Genomic DNA, 19,534 nt, shown 5'->3' with positions numbered 1-19,534 from the left:
CTCGGTCATGTCTACATTGTTCTCGAACCCGTAGGGTCCGCACGCTTAAGGTTTTGATGACAGTTATATTATGAGTTTATGAGTTTTGATGTACCGAAGGAGTTCGGAGTCCCAGATGAGATCGGGGACATGACGAGGAGTCTCGAAATGGTCGAGACGTAAAGATCGATATATTGGACGACTATATTCGGACATCGGAAAGGTTCCGAGTGATTCGGGTATTTTTCGGAGTACCAGAGAGTTACGGGAATACGTATTGGGCCTTATTGGGCCATACGGGAAAGAAGGAAAAGGGCCTCAAGGGTGCCCGCACCCCTCCCCTTGGTCTGGTCCGAATTGGACTAGGGAAGGGGGGCGCCCCCTTCCTTCCTTCTCCTTTTCCCTTCTCTTTCCTTCCCTCCTACTCCTACTACTTGGAAGGGCTCCTAGTTCTACTAGGAAAGCGGGAATCCTACTCCCGGTGGGAGTAGGACTACCCTAGGGCGCGCCATAGAGAGGTCCGGCCTCTCCCCTCCTCCACTCCTTTATATACGTGGCCAGGGGGCACCCCATAGACACACAAGTTGATCTTCATGATCGTTCTCTTAGCCGTGTGCGGTGCCCCCCTCCACCATAATCCTCGATAATATTGTGGCGGTGCTTAGGCGAAGCCCTGCGACGGTAGAACATCAAGATCGTCACCACGCCGTCGTGCTGATAGAACTCTTCCCCGACACTTTGCTGGATCGAAGTCCGGGGATCGTCATCGAGCTGAACGTGTGCTAAAACTCGAAGGTGCCATAGTTTCGGTGCTTGATCGGTCGGGCCGTGAAGACGTTCGACTACATCAACCGCGTTGTGCTAAAGCTTCCGCTTCCGGTCTACGAGGGTACGTAGACAACACTCTCCCCTCTCGTTGCTATGCATCACCATGATCTTACGTGTGCGTAGGAAAATTTTGAAATTATGATGTTACCCAACAGTGGCATCCGAGCCTAGGTTTTATGCGTTGATGTTGTGCATGAGTAGAACACAAGTGAGTTGTAGGTGATATAAGTCATACTGCTTACCAGCATGTCATACTTTGGTTCAGCGGTATTGTTGGATGAAGCGGCCCGGACCGACATTACGCGTACGCTTACACGAGACTGGTTCTACCGACGTGCTTTGCACACAGGTGGCTGGCGGGTGTCAGTTTCTCCAACTTTAGTTGAACCAAGTATGGCTACGCCCCGTCTTTGCGAAGGTTAAAACAGCACCAACTTGACAAACTATCATTGTGGTTTTGATGCGTAGGTAAGAACGGTTCTTGCTAAAGCCCGTAGCAGCCACGTAAAACTTGCAACAACAAAGTAGAGGACATCTAACTTGTTTTTGCATGGCATGTTGTGATGTGATATGGTCAAGATGTGATGAGATATAAGTTGTTGTATAAGATGATCATGTTTTGTTGAAGTTATCGGCAACTGGCAGAAGCCTTATGGTTGTCTCTTTATTGCATAAGATGCAAGCGCCAAATAATTGCTTTGCTTTATCGCTATGCGATAGCAATAGTTGCAAGAGCAACAGTTGGCGAGACGACCATGTGACGACACATTGATATAGATCAAGATGATGGAGATCATGATGTCATGCTGGTGACGATGGAAATCATGATGATGTTTTGGAGATGGAGATCAAAGGCACAAGATGATGATGGCCATATCATGTCACATATTTTTTTGCATGTGATGTTTATCTTCTATGCATCTTATCTTGCTTTAATTGACGGTAGCATTATAAGATGATCTCTCACTAAATTTCAAGATAAAAGTGTTCTCCCTGAGTATGCACCGTTGCCAAAGCTCGTCGTGCCCAGACACCACGTGATGATCGGGTGTGATAAGCTCTACGTCCATCTACAACGGGCGCAAGCCAGTTTTTGCACACGCAGAATACTCAGGTTAAACTTGACAAGCCTAGCATATGCAGATATGGCCTCGGAACACTGAGACCGAAAGGTCGAGCGTGAATCATATAGTAGATATGATCAACATAATGATGTTCACCATTGAAAGCTACTCCATTTCACGTGATGATCGGTTATGGTTTAGTTGATTTGGATCACGTGATCACTTAGATGATTGGAGGGATGTCTATCTAAGTGGGAGTTCTTAAGTAATATGATTAATTGAACTTTAATTTATCATGAACTTAGTCCTGGTAGTATTAGCATATCTATGTTATAGATCAATAGCTCGCGATGTTGCTCCCCGTTTAATTTTTATATGTTCCTAGAGAAAACTAAGTTGAAAAATGTTAGTAGTAATGATGCGGATTGGATCCGTGATCTGAGGATTATCCTCATTGCTGCACAAAAGGCTTATGTCCTTGATGCACCGCTAGGTGACAGACCTATTGCAGGAGCAGATGCAGACGTTATGAACGTTTGGCTAGCTCAATATGATGACTACTTGAAAGTTTAGTGCACCATGCTTAACAGCTTAGAATCGGGACTTCAAAGATGTTTTGAATGTCATGGACCATATGAGATGTTCCAGGAGTTGAAGTTAATATTTCAAGAAATACCCGAGTTGAGAGATATGAAGTCTCCAACAAGTTCTATAGCTAAAAGGATGGAGGAGAATAGCTCAAGTAGTGAGCATGTGCTCAGATTGTCTGGGTACTACAATCGCTTGAATCAAGTGGGAGTTAATCTTCCAGATAAAATAGTGATTGCCAGAATTCTCTAGTCACCATCACCAAGTTAGTAGAACTTCGTGATGAACTATAGTATGCAAGGGATGATGAAAACGATTCCCGAGCTTTTCATGATGATGAAATCGATGAAGGTAGAAATCAAGAAAGAGCATCAAGTGTTGATGATTAACAAGACCACTAGTTTCAAGAAAAAGGGCAAAGGGAAAGAAAGGGAACTTCAAGAAGAATGGCAAGCAAGTTGTTGCTCAAGTGAAGAAGCCCAAGTCTGGTCCTAAGCCTGAGACTAAGTACTTCTACTGCAAAGGGACTGGTCACTGGAAGCGGAACTGCCCCAAATATTTGGTGGATAAGAAGGATGGCAAAGTGAACAAAGGTATATTTGATATACAGATTATTGATGTGTAGTTTACTAGTGTTCGTAGCAACCCCTCGGTATTTGATACTGGTTCAGTTGCTAAGAGTAGTAACTCGAAACGGGAGTTGCAGAATTAACAGAGACTAGTTAAGGGCGAAGTGACGATGTGTGTTGGAAGTGGTTCCAAGATTGATATAATCAGCATCGCACACTCCCTATACTTTCGGGATTAGTGTTGAACCTAAATAAGTGTTATTTGGTGTTTGCGTTGAGCATGAATATGATTTGATCATGTTTATTGCAATACGGTTATTCATTTAAGTAAGAGAATAAATTGTTGCTCTATTTACATGAATAAAACCTTATATGGTTACACACCCAATGAAAATGGTTCGTTGGATCTCGATCGTAGTGATACACATATTCAGAATATTAAAACCAAAAGATGCAAAGTTAATAATGATAGTGCAACTTATTTGTGGCACTGCCGTTTAGGTCATATTGGTGTAAAGCGCATGAAGAAAATCCATGCTGATGGGCTTTTGGAATCACTTGATTATGAATCAGTTGATGCTTGCGAACCATGCCTCATGGGCAAGATGACTAAGACTCCGCCGGAACAACGGAGCAAGCAACAGATTTATTGGAAATCATACATACTGATGTATGTGGTCCGATGAATATTGAGGCTCGCGGCAGGTATCATTATTTTCTGATCTTCACAGATGATTTGAGCAGATATGAGTATATCTACTTGATGAAACACAAGTCTGAAACATTTGAAAAGTTCGAAGAATTTCAGAGTGAAGTGGAGAATCATCGTAACAAAAATAAAAGTTTCTACGATATGATCGCAGAAGGAAAATATTTGAGTTACGAGTTTGGCCTTCAGTTAAAACAATGTGAAATAGTTTCACTACTCACGCCACCTGGAACACCACAGTGTAATGGTGTGTCTGAATGTCGTAACCGTACTTTATTAGATATGGTGTGATCTATGATGTCTCTTATTGATTTACCGCTATCGTTTTGGGGTTATGCATTAGAGACAACTACATTCACGTTAAATAGGGCAGCATCTAAATCCGTTGAGATGACACCGTATGAACTATGGTTTGGCAACAAACCTAAGTTGTCATTTCTTAAAGTTTGAGGTTGCAATGCTTATGTGAAAAAGTTTCAACCTGATAAGCTCAAACCCAAATCGGAGAAGTGCGCCTTCATAGGATACCCAAAAGAAAATGTTGGGTACACCTTCTATCACAGATCCGAAGGCAAGATATTCATTGCTGAGAATGGATCCTTTCTAGAGAAGGAGTTTCTTTCGAAAGAAGTGAGTGGGAGGAAAGTAGAACTTGATGAGGTAGCTGTACCTGCTCCCTTATTGGAAAGTAGTTCATCACAGAAATCTATTCCTGTGACTATATAACACCCCGGATATGATTTTCCCAATATGTACTCCAACTCTTGCCATTTCTGGCGTTAAGTTATTTTATTTTCTCGGGTTCGGGTTTTTGTCTCCGTGTGTTGTTATCGTTGTCATGCATCTCATATCATGTCATCATGTGCATTGCATTTGCATACGTGTTCATCTCATGCATTCGAGCATTTTCCCCGTTGTCCGTTTTGCATTCCGGCGCTCCGTTCTCCTCCGGTGGTCATTTCTACCTTTCTTTTGTGTGTGGGGATTAAACATTTCCGGATTGGACCGAGACTTGCCATGCGGCCTTGGTTTACTACCGGTAGACCACCTGTCAAGTTTCATACCATTTGGACTTCATTTGATGCTCCAACGGTTAACCGAGGGACCGAAAAGGCCTCGTGTGTGTTGCAGCCCAACACCCCTCCATTTTGGCCCAAAACCCACCAAAACCCTCTCCATCATCTAGAGCGTTCGATCATGATCGTGTGGCCGAAAACCGCACCTCATTTGGATACTCCTAGCTCCCTCTACCTCTATATATAGACCCCTCCTCCAAAATTCCGGATCCCCTTCGTCCAAACCCTAAAAATTGGATCTCCGCCGCCGCCGGACACGTCCGGACGGCGCCGGACGCGTCCGCCGCACGCCGCCGCCAATCCTAGGCCGCCACGTGGCCCGCCGTGCCACCTCCCACTGCCGACCCGCGAGGCCCGGGGCCGGCCCTCTCTTTCGCCCGACTGGGCCCCGAGGCCCCTCGCGCCGCGCCGCTTCCTCCCCGGCTCCGGACCGCCGCTCCACCGCGCCGGCGGCCGCCTCCTCGCCGAGCCGCCGCACCTCCCGCAGCCGGCCTCGCCCGCGCCGCCCTGGCCCGGCCTCGCCCGCGCCGCCCGACGCCACCACCGGCCGTGCCGCCCCGCCGCGCCCGGAGCCCGCACCGGCTACCTCTCCGGCGAGCTCCACGCCGCCTCCCCGAGCAACAACGACCTTGAGCTCCTACTCCGGCCAACCTCGTAAACCGCGCCGGCTGGATCTAGATCTGAAAAATTGGATCGGTTGACTTTTTTGCCCGAAACACTAATTATTTTGCCCCTGTTCATCGCATCGTAACTTTGCATCCGTAGCTCCGTTTTGGGCATATAGCATATCAAAATGTTCATCTCAGAGAGCACGTCATTTCATCTCATTGCATCATTTTCATTTGACTTCATCTTGATGCCCGAAATGCTGTTGGAAGAGTGCTATTTGAGATAATTGTCAGATCTGCTGCTCCAATTAGATATTTGTCATTTTTGCCCCGATTATTGTGTCCATGATATGCCCCTGAGCTCTACATGAGTTTTGTTATATGTTTTGCCATCTATCCATAGGTGCAATCCATGTATTTTCGTGATGTGTGTGGTGACTAGCACAAGCTTGCAAAGTGGTGTATTCGTTAATGCTGATTTCAGGGACTTAGCATTTCCACTAAGTCCTTGATCTGTTTATCTCAATATGCCATATGTTCTTGTTGTTTCCTAGTGATCAGTGCCTCTTTTGAGGATGATCAGTAAGGATCTTTTGTTAACCTTGTAGTGCTCTACCCATCCATGTCTTTGTTTGCAATTATGGAGCACCCTAGCTTGAGTCAATCGAGCTCTACTTTTGTCATTTCGTGAATCTGGGCAGATTGTCTACTTGTTAGCAATTTTGCCGAGGATGTTGTAGTTGATCTGTGCATGCTATGTTATTGTTCTTGTCATGTCTAGCTTGTATTTTGTGTATTCTTGATGGGTGTAGGCTTAGTTTGTCATGACTTTCTCTGTAGTGAGTGCATCGAGCTCGTAAACATGCCTACTTGATATCTGTTTCAGAATGCTCCAGTTTTCACGAAGTCTGAGAACTGATTATGTTTTTGCCATGTTCACATGCTTGCAAATGTATTTTCTGATCCCTTTTGGCTCAAGGTCACTAAGGGACTTTTGTTAAGCTCTTTGAGTAGCTCCATGCCATGCTTTACTTTGCCATGTTCAGGTCCTGTAGTATATAGTTTTCATGCTCCAAAGTGTGCTATCTGATCTGAAATTCCAGACAAGTGTTAATTTCACTAACTCTGAAATCTGTTTACCAAATGCATTTTTGCCATGCTTGTTTGAACCTGTTAATGGATGAATTGGCCGTAGCTCAGTGCTAGTCTTTTGTTAAGCATCATGAATGGATCCCTGCCATGTATTTTGATGCCATGTTTGGGTGCTGTAGCATGTTCATCTTGTTGCATTTAGATGGCTACTTGCTGTAAATCGCAGAACGTGGTCATATTTGAATTGCTTGCCATTTCCAAACCGTAACTCCGATTCCGGCGTTCTTTATATCGTTTTCAAGCGATTTCATCTCATCTTTCCAGTGGCACACTTGGATTTCCAAGTTGAGGCCAGGTTCATGCATTCCTTGTCAAATCTTGCATATGCATCACATATTGCATCCCGCATAGCATACCATCTTTGCATCATATTGTTTGAGCTTGCACGTGGTTGATTGTGTCCTTGTTGCTTGTTTGTCTTGTTTGGGTAGAGCCGGGAGACGAGTTCGCTAACGAGGAGCCCGTTGAGTTTGCTTTCGAGGATCCAGTCAACTCTGACAACTTTGCAGGCAAGATGATCATACCCTCGAAATCACTACTATCTTTGCTTTGCTAGATGCTCGCTCTTTTGCTATGCCTATGCTATGATGCCTACCACTTGCTTATCATGCCTCCCAAATTGCCATGTCAAACCTCTAACCCACCATGTCCTAGCAAACCGTTGATTGGCTATGTTACTGCTTTGCTCAGCCCCTCTTATAGCGTTGCTAGATGCAGGTGAAGATTGGAGACCGTTCCTTGTTGGAACATTATTTACTTGTTGGGATATCATTATATTGCCTTGTTATCTTAATGCATCTATATACTTGGTAAAGGGTGGAAGGCTCGGCCTCTCTCCTAGTGTTTTGTTCCACTCTTGCCGCCCTAGTTTCCGTCATATCGGTGTTATGTTCCTGGATTTTGCGTTCCTTACGCGGTTGGGTGATAATGGGAACCCCTTGATAGTTCGCCTTGATTAAAGCTTTTCCAGCAATGCCCAACCTTGGTTTTACCATTTGCCACCTAGCCTCTTTTTCCCTTGGGTTTCCGGAGCCCGAGGGTCATCTTATTTAAACCCCCCCCCGGGCCAGTGCTCCTCTGAGTGTTGGTCCACCTGTCAGCTGCCGGTGGCCACCAGGGGCAACTCTGGGCTGGCCTACCCGTACCTAGGACAATCTGAGTGTGCCCTGAGAACGAGATATGTGCAGCTCCTATCGGGATTTGTCGGCACATTCGGGCGGTGTTGCTGGATTTGTTTTAACTTGTCGAAGTGTCTTGTAGAACCGGGATACCGAGTCTGATCGGAATGTCTCGGGAGAAGGTCTATTCCTTCGTTGACCGTGAGAGCTTGTCATGGGCTAAGTTGGGACTCCCCTGCAGGGATTTGAACTTTCGAAAGCCGTGCCCGCGGTTATGGGCAGATGGGAATTTGTTAATGTCCGGTTGTAGATAACTTGAACCTTAACTTAATTAAAATGAATCAACTAGTGTGAGTTACCGTGATGGTCTCTTCTCGGCGGAGTCCGGGAAGTGAACTCAGTGTTGGAGTAATGCTTGCCGCAGGTTGCCCTCTAGTTACTCGCTCGCTCTTTGCCTCCTCTTCTCGCTCTCTTTTGCGAACAGGTTAGCCACCATATATGCTAGTCGCTTGCCGCAGCTCCACATATATTACCTTGCCTTACCTATAATCTTAAATAGTCTTGATCGCGAGGGTGCGAGATTGCTGAGTCCCTGTGGCTCACAGATTACTTCCAAACCAGATGCAGGGCCTGATGACTCCGTTCCAGATGACGCGCTTAAGCTCAAGTGAGAGTTCGACGAGGACTCACGCCGTTACTACGTGTCTTTCCCTGATGATCAGTAGTGGTGCCCAGTTGGGGTGATCGGGACCGTGTCGCATGTTGGGTTATCTTTTATTTTGGCACCGTAGTCGGGCCATGAGTGTTTGATTGATGTAATGCTATTTATGTACTTTGATTGACGTGGCGAGTGTAAGCCAACTATGTATCTCCCCTTTTATTATCTATATTACATGGGATGTTGTGAAGATTGCCTAACTTGCGACATTGCTTTCAATGCGGTTATGTCTCTAAGTCGTGCCTCGACACGTGGGAGCTATAGCCGCATCGAGGGTTTTACAAGTTGGTATCAGAGCCTTCCCCGACCTTAGGAGCCCCATTGCTTGATCGTTTTTAGCGGCCGAGTTGAGTTTAGAAAAATGTTTTTGAGTCATTTAGGAATTATATCGGAGAGTTTAGGAATTCTTTTTACTCCCCAGTCTCCTCATCGCTCTGGTAAGGCATCCTGACGTAGAGTTTTGACTCTTCTCTTCTCAAATTTCACTAAAAAAATTTAGGATCACGCGGGTATCTTGGAATCGTTCGATGGTTTTGTGACGAGAACATTGTTCTTGGTGCCTCCTGTCTTTAGGGGTTGTGGCAGTGTCCCGGGGAGTTGAGCTCCGAGGTGTTGTCGTCACAATTTTATCGTTGCAGTTCTGGAATACCTGAGTTTAGTACGCCGACATCGAAAATCTCTTTTATGCAGTTCGTTGGTGAGATAACCTCGACGCCACCCAGTACTGGGGCGGGAGTTCGGGAGTATCGCCATAACTTGTATAACGGATGCTTTTCGAAGGTTGAGGTAGATGGTTTCCGAAGTTTTTCTCGGTTATGTGTTGAAGGATGGATACAGCTGGATGTAGGAATTGCTAGATTTGGGTGAGATATTATGCTTCCCCTGTATCCCCAACACCTGATTGCATAACCGGAAAGGTTCGGGAGTTTCATAGGTGGGAATTCTTGTAGCTCTAGTTCTTCTTCCACGGATATTTGGTTTGAGATTGGGATTTCTTACCGAGTATTCGTTCTTGATCCGTACCTTGTTGATTTATTTCTCTACCTAAATTCTAAGTGGCTTCTCAATTTATGGATATGTGACCATTTCAAGTGGAATGCATTCGTTCTTATGTTCGGATGTGAAGACTTTATGTTGCAATTTCAACCCGTTTGATTCAGCTTCATTTTATCTGTCAATGTGCTAACGGTTGTCACCCTCTTCAGGATGGCTCCCGCTAAGAGCACCAACCAGAATCAGAATCAAGATCCGCCACCACCTCCTCCTCCTCCGGAGGCATGGCAAGCTGTGATGGCCGCAACCAATGCAAACACACAGTTGATCATGCAAATTCTTCAAGAGCGCAATCAAGCGAACCAAGGCAACCAAGGCAACAATCAGAATCACTTTGCTACACTCAACCAGTTCCTTGCTAACGGGCCAAAGACTTTCAGCAATTGTGTTGAGGCAACTGATGCTGACGATTGGCTCGTGGATCTGTGCAAGCATTTCGAGTGCAGTAACGTCAGGCCTGAGGACTTCGTCAAGTTCGCTTCCTTCCAACTCAAAGACCAAGCTGCAGAATGGTTCCAGCAGTACAAGGATTCCAGAGGAGGCCGTGTGATTACCTGGGATGAATTCCGTCAAGACTTCAAAGCTCATCATATTCCTCAGAGCGTGGTTGAAAGCAAGCGTGAGGAATTCCGCAACCTGAAGCAAGGCTCTTTGTCTGTCTATGACTACAACAAGTTGTTTCAGAAGCTCGCCCGCTTTGCTAAGCAGGACGTCCCCGACGAGAAGAGCATGATATACCAGTTCAGGGGTGGTCTCAAAGAAGAAATTCAGCTAGCTCTTGTTCTCTTTGAGCCCTTGAGGTACGATGAGTTCTACAACATGGCATTGAAGCAAGAGGCCGCTCAACTGAGGTGTGATGCTTCCAAGAAGCGAGTCAGAGACACTACTCCTTCTTCCTCTACTCAAGTGGCCAAGCAGCAGAAGTATTGGCTTCCTCCTCCTCCGTTCCATCAACCGTATCAGCAGAAGAGCAAAGGTGGCAGTGGATCTTCCCACCCACCCAACCCTGGCTTTCAGAACAAGACTTCGTCTCAAGCTCCAAGATCGAGTGCTCCTATCATGGTCCGCTTTCAGAGGTCACGTGAAACAAGTGCCAACAGAAGGGTCACTATGCCAACAAATGCTTCAATCAGAGGCGTCTCCCTCCTCCTCCTCCTCCTGTGAGATCGGCAAGTACAGCTGTGGTCAAGCATAACCCCAAGCACGCCATAGTCAACTTGATGAATGCAGCTCAGGCAGAGGACTCGTCAGATGTCATCATGGGTAACCTTCCTGTTAACGATATTCCAGCTAAAGTTCTTTTTGACACTGGTGCATCGCATTGTTTCATCTCAAGACCGTTTACATCTAGGCATGAATTGACTTCGCAAGTTTTGCCTAGTCCGTTAGCAGTTGTCTCTCCCGGTAAGCGCATGCATGCTGACTCCATCGTTCCGGATGTTACTATCACCTTGGGTGACTACAAGTTTCTGGCTTCTCCAACGGTTCTTGGTAACTTGGATATTGATCTTATTCTCGCAATGGATTGGCTTTCTAAGCACAATGCGCATCTTGATTGTGCAGCCAGGCAGATTCAATTGACTCATTCGTCTGAGGATGTAATTGTCTTTGCCGCTCATGATGATACCATCCGTCTGTTTTCTCTTAATGAGAAGGGTGAACTGGATGCTATATCGCAAATTCCAGTCGTTTGCGAATATCAAGATGTCTTTCCAGAAGAGCTTCCAGGAATGCTTCCGCACCGGCCAGTTGAATTCGTCATCGATCTTGAGCCTGGCACAGAACCAGTTTGCAAGCGTCCTTACAAGCTCGGACCTGAAGAGTTGAAGGAGCTGAAGAAGCAACTCGATATTCAAGAGAGAATGGGTCTCATCCGGCCTAGTTCTTCTCCGTGGGGTTGTGGTGTTCTTTTTGTGAAGAAGAAGGATGGAACGGACCGACTTTGTGTTGATTACCGTCCATTGAACAAGAAGACCATCAAGAACAAATACCCACTTCCCAACATCAACGAGCTGTTCGAACAACTCAAAGGTGCCCAAGTATTCTCCAAGCTTGATCTCCGTTTGGGTTATCATCAGATTCGAATCCGCGAGCAAGATATTCCCAAGACGGCTTTCAGGACAAGTTTTGGTTCATATGAATACACTGTCATGTCTTTTGGCCTCGTCAACGCTCCTCCGACTTTCTCTCGCATGATGAACTTCATCTTCAACGCCTACACCAATGACTTCGTTTTGGTCTATCTCGACGACATTCTGGTCTTTTCGAAGAATAAGGAAGATCATGCCAAGCACTTGCGTTTGGTACTCGATAAGCTCAGGGAACACAAGTTCTACGCCAAGTTCTCCAAGTGCGAATTTTGGCTCGATGAGGTTCTTTATCTTGGTCATATCATCTCTGCCAAGGGCATTGTGGTGAATCCTGAGAAGGTGTCTGCAATTGTGAATTGGGAACCACCTCAGAACGTGAAGCAACTCCGTAGCTTCCTCGGTCTCGCAAGCTACTGTCGAAGATTCGTTGAAAACTTTTCTAAGATCGCGAAGCCTCTCTCAAATCTTCTCCAGAAGCACGTCAAGTATGTTTGGTCTCCGGAGTGTGACATTGCTTTCAACACTTTGAAAGAGAAATTGGTCACTGCTCCAGTTCTGACTCCTCCTGATGAATCCAAGCCGTACGAGGTCTTTTGCGATGCCTCTCTCCAAGGTCTCGGCGCAGTGTTGATGCAAGAGAAGAAAGTTGTGGCTTATACCTCTCGCCAGTTGAAGCCCAACGAGAAGAACTACCCCACTCATGATCTCGAGTTGGCGGCAGTTGTGCATGCTCTTTTGACTTGGAGACATCTCTTATTGGGAAGAAAAGTGGACATCTTCACTGACCACAAGAGTCTCAAGTACATCTTCACTCAGCCTAATCTCAACCCTAGGCAGACTCGATGGGTCGAAATGATTCAAGAGTATAATCCGAGTATCGAGTATACTCCAGGCAAGGCCAATGTGATTGCTGACGCATTGAGCAGGAAGGCTTATTTCAACAGCCTGATTCTCAAGCCTTATCAACCCGAGCTTTGTGAAGCTTTCCGCAAACTTAATCTGCAAGTTGTTCCTCAAGGTTTCCTCGCCAACCTTCAAGTCTCTCCTACCTTGGAAGACCAGATTCGCCAAGCTCAGCTTCTTGATGCTATGGTTAAAAAGGTGAAGATTGGGATTGCCAAGAGTCAACCCAAGTACAAGTGCTACCGCCTTGATGACAAGGACACTCTCTTCTTAGAGGATCGTATTGTTGTGCCCAAAGGTGACCTCCGTAAAGTGATCATGAACGAGGCTCACAATTCTCTTCTCTCCATCCACCCTGGGAGCACGAAGATGTATCAGGACCTCAAGCAGGCTTATTGGTGGACTCGAATGAAGCGCGAGATTCCTCAGTTCGTGAATGAATGTGGTTTCTGCAGAAGAGTGAAGGCAGAACACCAAAGGCCAGCTGGTCTCCTCCAACCTCTTGCCATTCCAGAATGGAAGTTTGACCATATTGAGATGGACTTCATGACTGGGTTTCCAAAGTCCAAGAGTGGAAATGATGCCATATTCGTGGTCATCGACAAACTCACTAAAGTGGCTCACTTTCTGCCTATCAAAGAGTCAATCATTGCAGCTCAATTGGCCGAACTCTATACCTCTCGAATTGTCTCTCTGCACGGTATTCCACAAGTGATCTCTTCAGATCATGGCAGCATCTTTACCTCCATGTTTTGGGAATCTTTCCAGAAGGCCATGGGCACCAACATCCGCTTCAGCACAGCTTTCCATCCGCAAACTAGCGGTCAAGTCGAGCATGTCAATCAGATTCTTGAAGATATGCTCAGGGCTTGTGTGATCTCCTTCAGCATGAAGTGGGAGGATTGTCTTCCTTATGCTGAATTCTCCTACAACAATAGTTTTCACCAAGTCTGAGAACTGATTATGTTTTTGCCATGTTCACATGCTTGCAAATGTATTTTCTGATCCCTTTTGGCTCAAGGTCACTAAGGGACTTTTGTTAAGCTCTTTGAGTAGCTCCATGCCATGCTTTACATTGCCATGTTCAGGTCCTGTAGTATATAGTTTTCCTCCAAAGTGTGCTATCTGATCTGAAATTCCAGACAAGTGTTAATTTCACTAACTCTGAAATCTGTTTACCAAATGCATTTTTGCCATGTTTGTTTGAACCTGTTAATGGATGAATTGGCCGTAGCTCAGTGCTAGTCTTTTGTTAAGCATCTTGAATGGATCCCTGCCATGTATTTTGATGCCATATTTGGGTGCTGTAGCATGTTCATCTTGTTGCATTTAGATGGCTACTTGCTGTAAATCGCAGAACGTGGTCATATTTGAATTGCTTGCCATTCCCAAACCATAACTCCGATTCCGGCGTTCTTTATATCGTTTTCAAGTGATTTCATCTCATCTTTCCAGTGGCACACTTGGTTTTCCAAGTTGAGGCCAGGTTCACGCATTCCTTGTCAAATCTTGCATATGCATCACATATTGCATCCCGCATAGCATACCATCTTTGCATCATATTGTTTGAGCCTTGCACGTGGTTGACTGTGTCCTTGTTGTTTATTTGTCTTGTTTGGGTAGAGCCGGGAGACGAGTTCACTAACGAGGAGCCCGTTGAGTTTGCTTTCAAGGATCCAATCAACTCTGACAACTTTGCAGGCAAGATGATCATACCCTCGAAATCACTACTATCTTTTCTTTGCTAGATGCTCGCTCTTTTGCTATGCCTATGCTACGATGCCTACCACTTGCTTATCATGCCTCCCAAATTGCCATATCGAACCTCTAACCCACCATGTCCTAGCAAACCGTTGATTGGCTATGTTACCGCTTTGCTCAGCCCCTCTTATAGCGTTGCTAGTTGCAGGTGAAGATTGGAGACCGTTCCTTGTTGGAACATTATTTACATGTTGGGATATCATTATATTGCCTTGTTATCTTAATGCATCTATATACTTTGTAAAGGGTGGAAGGCTCGGCCTCTCGCCTAGTGTTTTATTCCACTCTTGCCGCCCTAGTTTCCGTCATATCGGTGTTATGTTCCCGGATTTTTGCGTTCCTTACGCGGTTGGGTGATAATGGGAACCCCTTGATAGTTCGCCTTGATTAAAGCTTTTCCAGCAATGCCCAGCCTTGGTTTTACCATTTGCCACCTAGTCTCTTTTTCCCTTGGGTTTCCGGAGCCCGAGGGTCATCTTATTTAAACCCCCCCGAGCCAGTGCTCCTCTGAGTGTTGGTCCACCTGTTAGCTGCCGGTGGCCACCAGGGGCAACTCTGGGCTGGCCTACCCATACCTAGGACAATCTGAGTGTGCCCTGAGAACGAGATATGTGCAGCTCCTATCGGGATTTGTCGGCACATTCGGGCGGTGTTGCTGAATTTGTTTTAACTTGTCGAAGTGTCTTGTAGAACCGGGATACCGAGTCTGATCGGAATGTCTCGGGAGAAGGTATATTCCTTCGTTAACCGTGAGAGCTTGTCATGGGCTAAGTTGGGACTCCCCTGTAGGGATTTGAACTTTTGAAAGCCGTGCCCGCGGTTATGGGCAGATGGGAATTTGTTAATGTCCGGTTGTAGATAACTTGAACCTTAACTTAATTAAAATGAATCAACTGTGTGAGTTACCGTGATGGTCTCTTCTCCGCGGAGTCCGGGAAGTGAACACGGTATTGGAGTAATGCTTGCCGCAGGTTGCCCTCTAGTTACTCGCTCGCGCTTTGCCTCCTCTTCTCGCTCTCTTTTGCGAACAGGTTAGCCACCATAAATTCTAGTCACTTGCCGCAGCTCCACATATATTATACCTTGCCTTACCTACAAGCTTAAATAGTCTTGATCGCGAGGGTGCGAGATTGCTGAGTCCCTGTGGCTCACAGATTACTTCCAAACCAGATGCAGGGCCTGATGACTCCGTTCCAGATGACGCGCTTGAGCTCAAGTGGGAGTTCGACGAGGACTCACGCCGTTACTATGTGTCTTTCCCTGATGATCAGTAGTGGTGCCCAGTTGGGGTGATCGGGACCGTGTCGCATGTTGGGTTATCTTTTATTTTGGCGCCGTAGTCGGGCCATGAGGGTTTGATTGATGTAATGCTATTTATGTACTTTGATTGACGTGGCGAGTGTAAGCCAACTATGTATCTCCCCTTTTATTATCTATATTACATGGGATGTTGTGAAGATTGCCTAACTTGCGACATTGCTTTCAATGCGGTTATGTCTCTAAGTCATGCCTCGACACGTGGGAGCTATAGCCGCATCGAGGGCGTTACAGACTACTACACCAATTAGTGAGGAAGCTAATGATGATGATCATGTAACTTTAGATCAAGTTACTACCGAACCTCGTAGGTAAACCAGAATGAGATCCGCACCAGAGTGGTACGGTAATCCTGTTCTGGAGGTCATGTTATTTGACCATGACGAACCTACGAACTATGAGGAAGCGATGATGAGCCCAGATTCCGCGAAATGGCTTGAGGCCATGAAATCTGAGATGAGATCCATGTATGAGAACAAAGTATGGACTTTGATTGACTTGCCCATTGATCGGCGAGCCATTGAGATTAAATGGATCTTCAAGAGGAAGACGGACGCTGATAGTAGTGTTACCATCTACAAAGCTAGAATTGTCGCAAAAAGGTTTTCGACAAGTTCAAGGTGTTGACTACGATGAGAGTTTCTCACTCGTATCTATGCTTAAGTTTGTCCGAATCATGTTAGCAATTGCCGCATTTCATGAAATCTGGCAAGTGGATAAACAAAACTGCATTCCTTAATGGATTTATTAAAGAAGAGTTGTATATGATGCAACCAGAAGGTTTTGTCAATCCTAAAGGTACTAACAAATTATGCAAGCTCCAGCGATCCATATATGGACTGGTGCAAGCATCTCGGAGTTAGAATATACGCTTTGATAAGTTGATCAAAGCATATAGTTTTATACAGACTTGTGGTGAAGCCTGTATTTACAAGAAAGTGAGTGGGAGCACTACAGCATTTCTGATAAGTATATGTGAAAGACATATTGTTGATCGGAGATAATGTAGAATTATTCTGCAAAGCATAAAGGAATATTTGAAAGGAGTTTTTCAAAGAAAGACCTCGGTGAAGCTGCTTACATATTGAGCATCAAGGTCTATAGAGATAGATCAAGATGCTTGATAAGTTTTTTCAATGAGTACATACCTTGACAAGATAGTTCAAAATAGAACAGTCAAAGAAGAAGTTCTTCCCTGTGTTACAAGGTCTGAAGTTGAGTAAGACTCAAAACCCGACCACGGTAGAAAATAGAGAGAGAATGAAAGTAATTCCCTATGCCTCAGCCATAGGTTCTATAAAGTATGTCATGCTGTGTACTAGACCTATTGTATACCATGTCCTCAGTTTGGCAAAGGAGTACAATAGTGATCTAGGAGTAGATCACTGGACATTGGTGAAAATTATCCTTAGTGGAATAAGGATATGTTTCTCGATTATGGAGGTGACAAAAGGTTCGTCGTAAAGGGTTACGTCGATGCATGTTTTGACACTGATCCAGATGACTCTAAGTCTCAATCTGGATACATATTGAAAGTGGGAGCAATTAGCTAGAGTAGCTCCTTGCAGAGCATTGTTGACATAGAAATTTGCAAAATACTTACGGATCTGAATGTGGCAGACCCGTTGACTAAACTTCTCTCACAAGCAAAACATGATCACACCTCAGTACTCTTTGGGTGTTAATCACATAGTGATGTGAACTAGATTATTGACTCTAGTAAACCCTTTGGGTGTTGGTCACATGTCGATGTGAACTATGGGTGTTAATCACATGGTGATGTGAACTATTGATGTTAAATCACATGGCGATGTGAACTAGATTATTGACTCTAGTGCAAGTGGGAGACTGAAGGAAGTATGCCCTAGAGGCAATAATAAAGTTATTATTTATTTCCTTATATCATTATAAATGTTTATTATTCATGCTAGAATTGTATCAACCGGAAACATAATACATGTGTGAATACATAGACAAACAGAGTGTCACTAGTATGCCTCTACTTGACTAGCTCGTTGATCAAAGATGGTTATGTTTCCTAACCATAGACATGAGTTGTCATTTGATTAATGGGATCACATCATTAGGAGAATGATGTGATTGACTTGACCCATTCTGTTAGCATTGCACTTGATCGTTTAGTTTGTTGCTATTGCTTTCTTCATGACTTATACATGTTCCTATGACTATGAGATTATGCAACTCCCATTTACCAGAGGAACACTTTGTGTGCCACCAAACGTCACAACGTAACTGGGTGATTATAAAGGTGCTCTACAGGTGTCTCCGAAGGTACTTGTTGGGTTGGCATATTTCGAGATTAGGATTTGTCACTCTGATTGTCGGAGAGGTATCTCTGGGCCCTCTCGGTAATGCACATCACTTAAGCCTTGCAAGCATTGCAACTAATGAGTTAGTTGCAGGATGATGTATTACGGAACGAGTAACGAGACTTGCCGGTAACGAGATTGAACTAGGTATTGAGATACCGACGATCGAATCTCGGGCAAGTAACATACCGATGATAAAGGGAACAACATATGTTGTTATGCGGTCTGACCGATAAAGATCTTCGTAGAATATGTGGGAGCCAATATGAGCATCTAGGTTCCGCTATTGGTTATTGACCGGAGACGTGTCTCGGTCATGTCTACATTGTTCTCGAACCCGTAGGGTGCGCACGCTTAAGGTTTCGATGACAGTTATATTATGAGTTTATGAGTTTTGATGTACCGAAGGAGTTCAGAGTCCTGGATGAGATCGCAGACATGACGAGGAGTCTCGAAATGGTCGAGACGTAAAGATTGATATATTGGACGACTATATTCGGACATTGGAAAGGTTCCGAGTGATTCGGGTTTTTTTGGAGTACTAGAGAGTTACGGGAATACGTATTGGGCCTTATTGGGCCATACGGGAAAGAAGGAAAAGGGCCTCAAGGGTGGCCGCACCCCTCCCCTTGGTCTGGTCCGAATTGGACTAGGGAAGGGGGCGCCCCCTTCCTTCCTTCTCCATTTCCCTTCCCTTTCCTTCCCTCCTACTCCTACTACTTGGAAGGGCTCCTAGTTCTACTAGGAAAGGGGGAATCCTACTCCCGATGGGAGTAGGACTCCCCTAGGGCGCGCCATAGAGAGGGCCGGCCCCTCCCCTCCACCACTCCTTTATATACGTGGCCAGGGGGCACCCCATAGACACACAAGTTGATCTTCATGATCGTTCTCTTAGCCGTGTGCCATGCCCGCCTCCACCATAATCCTCGATAATATTGTAGCGGTGCTTAGGCGAAGCCCTGCGACGGTAGAACATCAAGATCATCACCACGCCGTCGTGCTGACAGAACTCTTCCCTGACACTTTGCTGGATCAGAGTCCGGGGATCGTCATCGAGCTGAACGTGTGCTAGAACTCGGAGGTGCCATAGTTTCGGTGCTTGATCGGTCGGGCCGTGAAGACGTACGACTACATCAACCGCGTTGTGCTAACGCTTCCGCTTCTGGTCTACGAGGGTACATAGACAACACTCTCCCCTCTCGTTGCTATGCATCACCATGATCTTGCGTGTGCGTAGGAATTTTTTTGAAATTACTACGTTACCCAACAACATGTGCGTCTGCACACGACGAGCTTGATCGGGCGTCGACCGTTGAATTCAGCTCCGCAGACATCTTCTGGCACTCACCTTTAGGCCACGTGCTAAACTCATTAAAAACACTCTCCCTAGCGGGGGACTCACAACCGAATTATATCCTGTTTGAATTGGAGGCCGATGACGGAGAATTTCGCTTCCCACCCCCACCCACTTAATAGCCACTATCGAAGACCTAACTGACATGCTCGATTATGGCTCCGACGACATCGATGGTATGGATGACGATGCCGGAGAAGAAGAGGCCCAAAACCCACTGTTTATCATACGCTAGATGGCCACTTCCTCGTATGACGTATACATGGTGGATGCACCAAAAGAGAATAGCGGCGATGACAAGGAAGATCCGGTTGAGG

Source organism: Triticum aestivum, chromosome 6A (genome assembly GCF_018294505.1).
Source record: "Triticum aestivum cultivar Chinese Spring chromosome 6A, IWGSC CS RefSeq v2.1, whole genome shotgun sequence".
NCBI classification, from domain to species: Eukaryota; Viridiplantae; Streptophyta; class Magnoliopsida; order Poales; family Poaceae; genus Triticum; species Triticum aestivum.
This window is presented reverse-complemented; position numbering follows the sequence as displayed.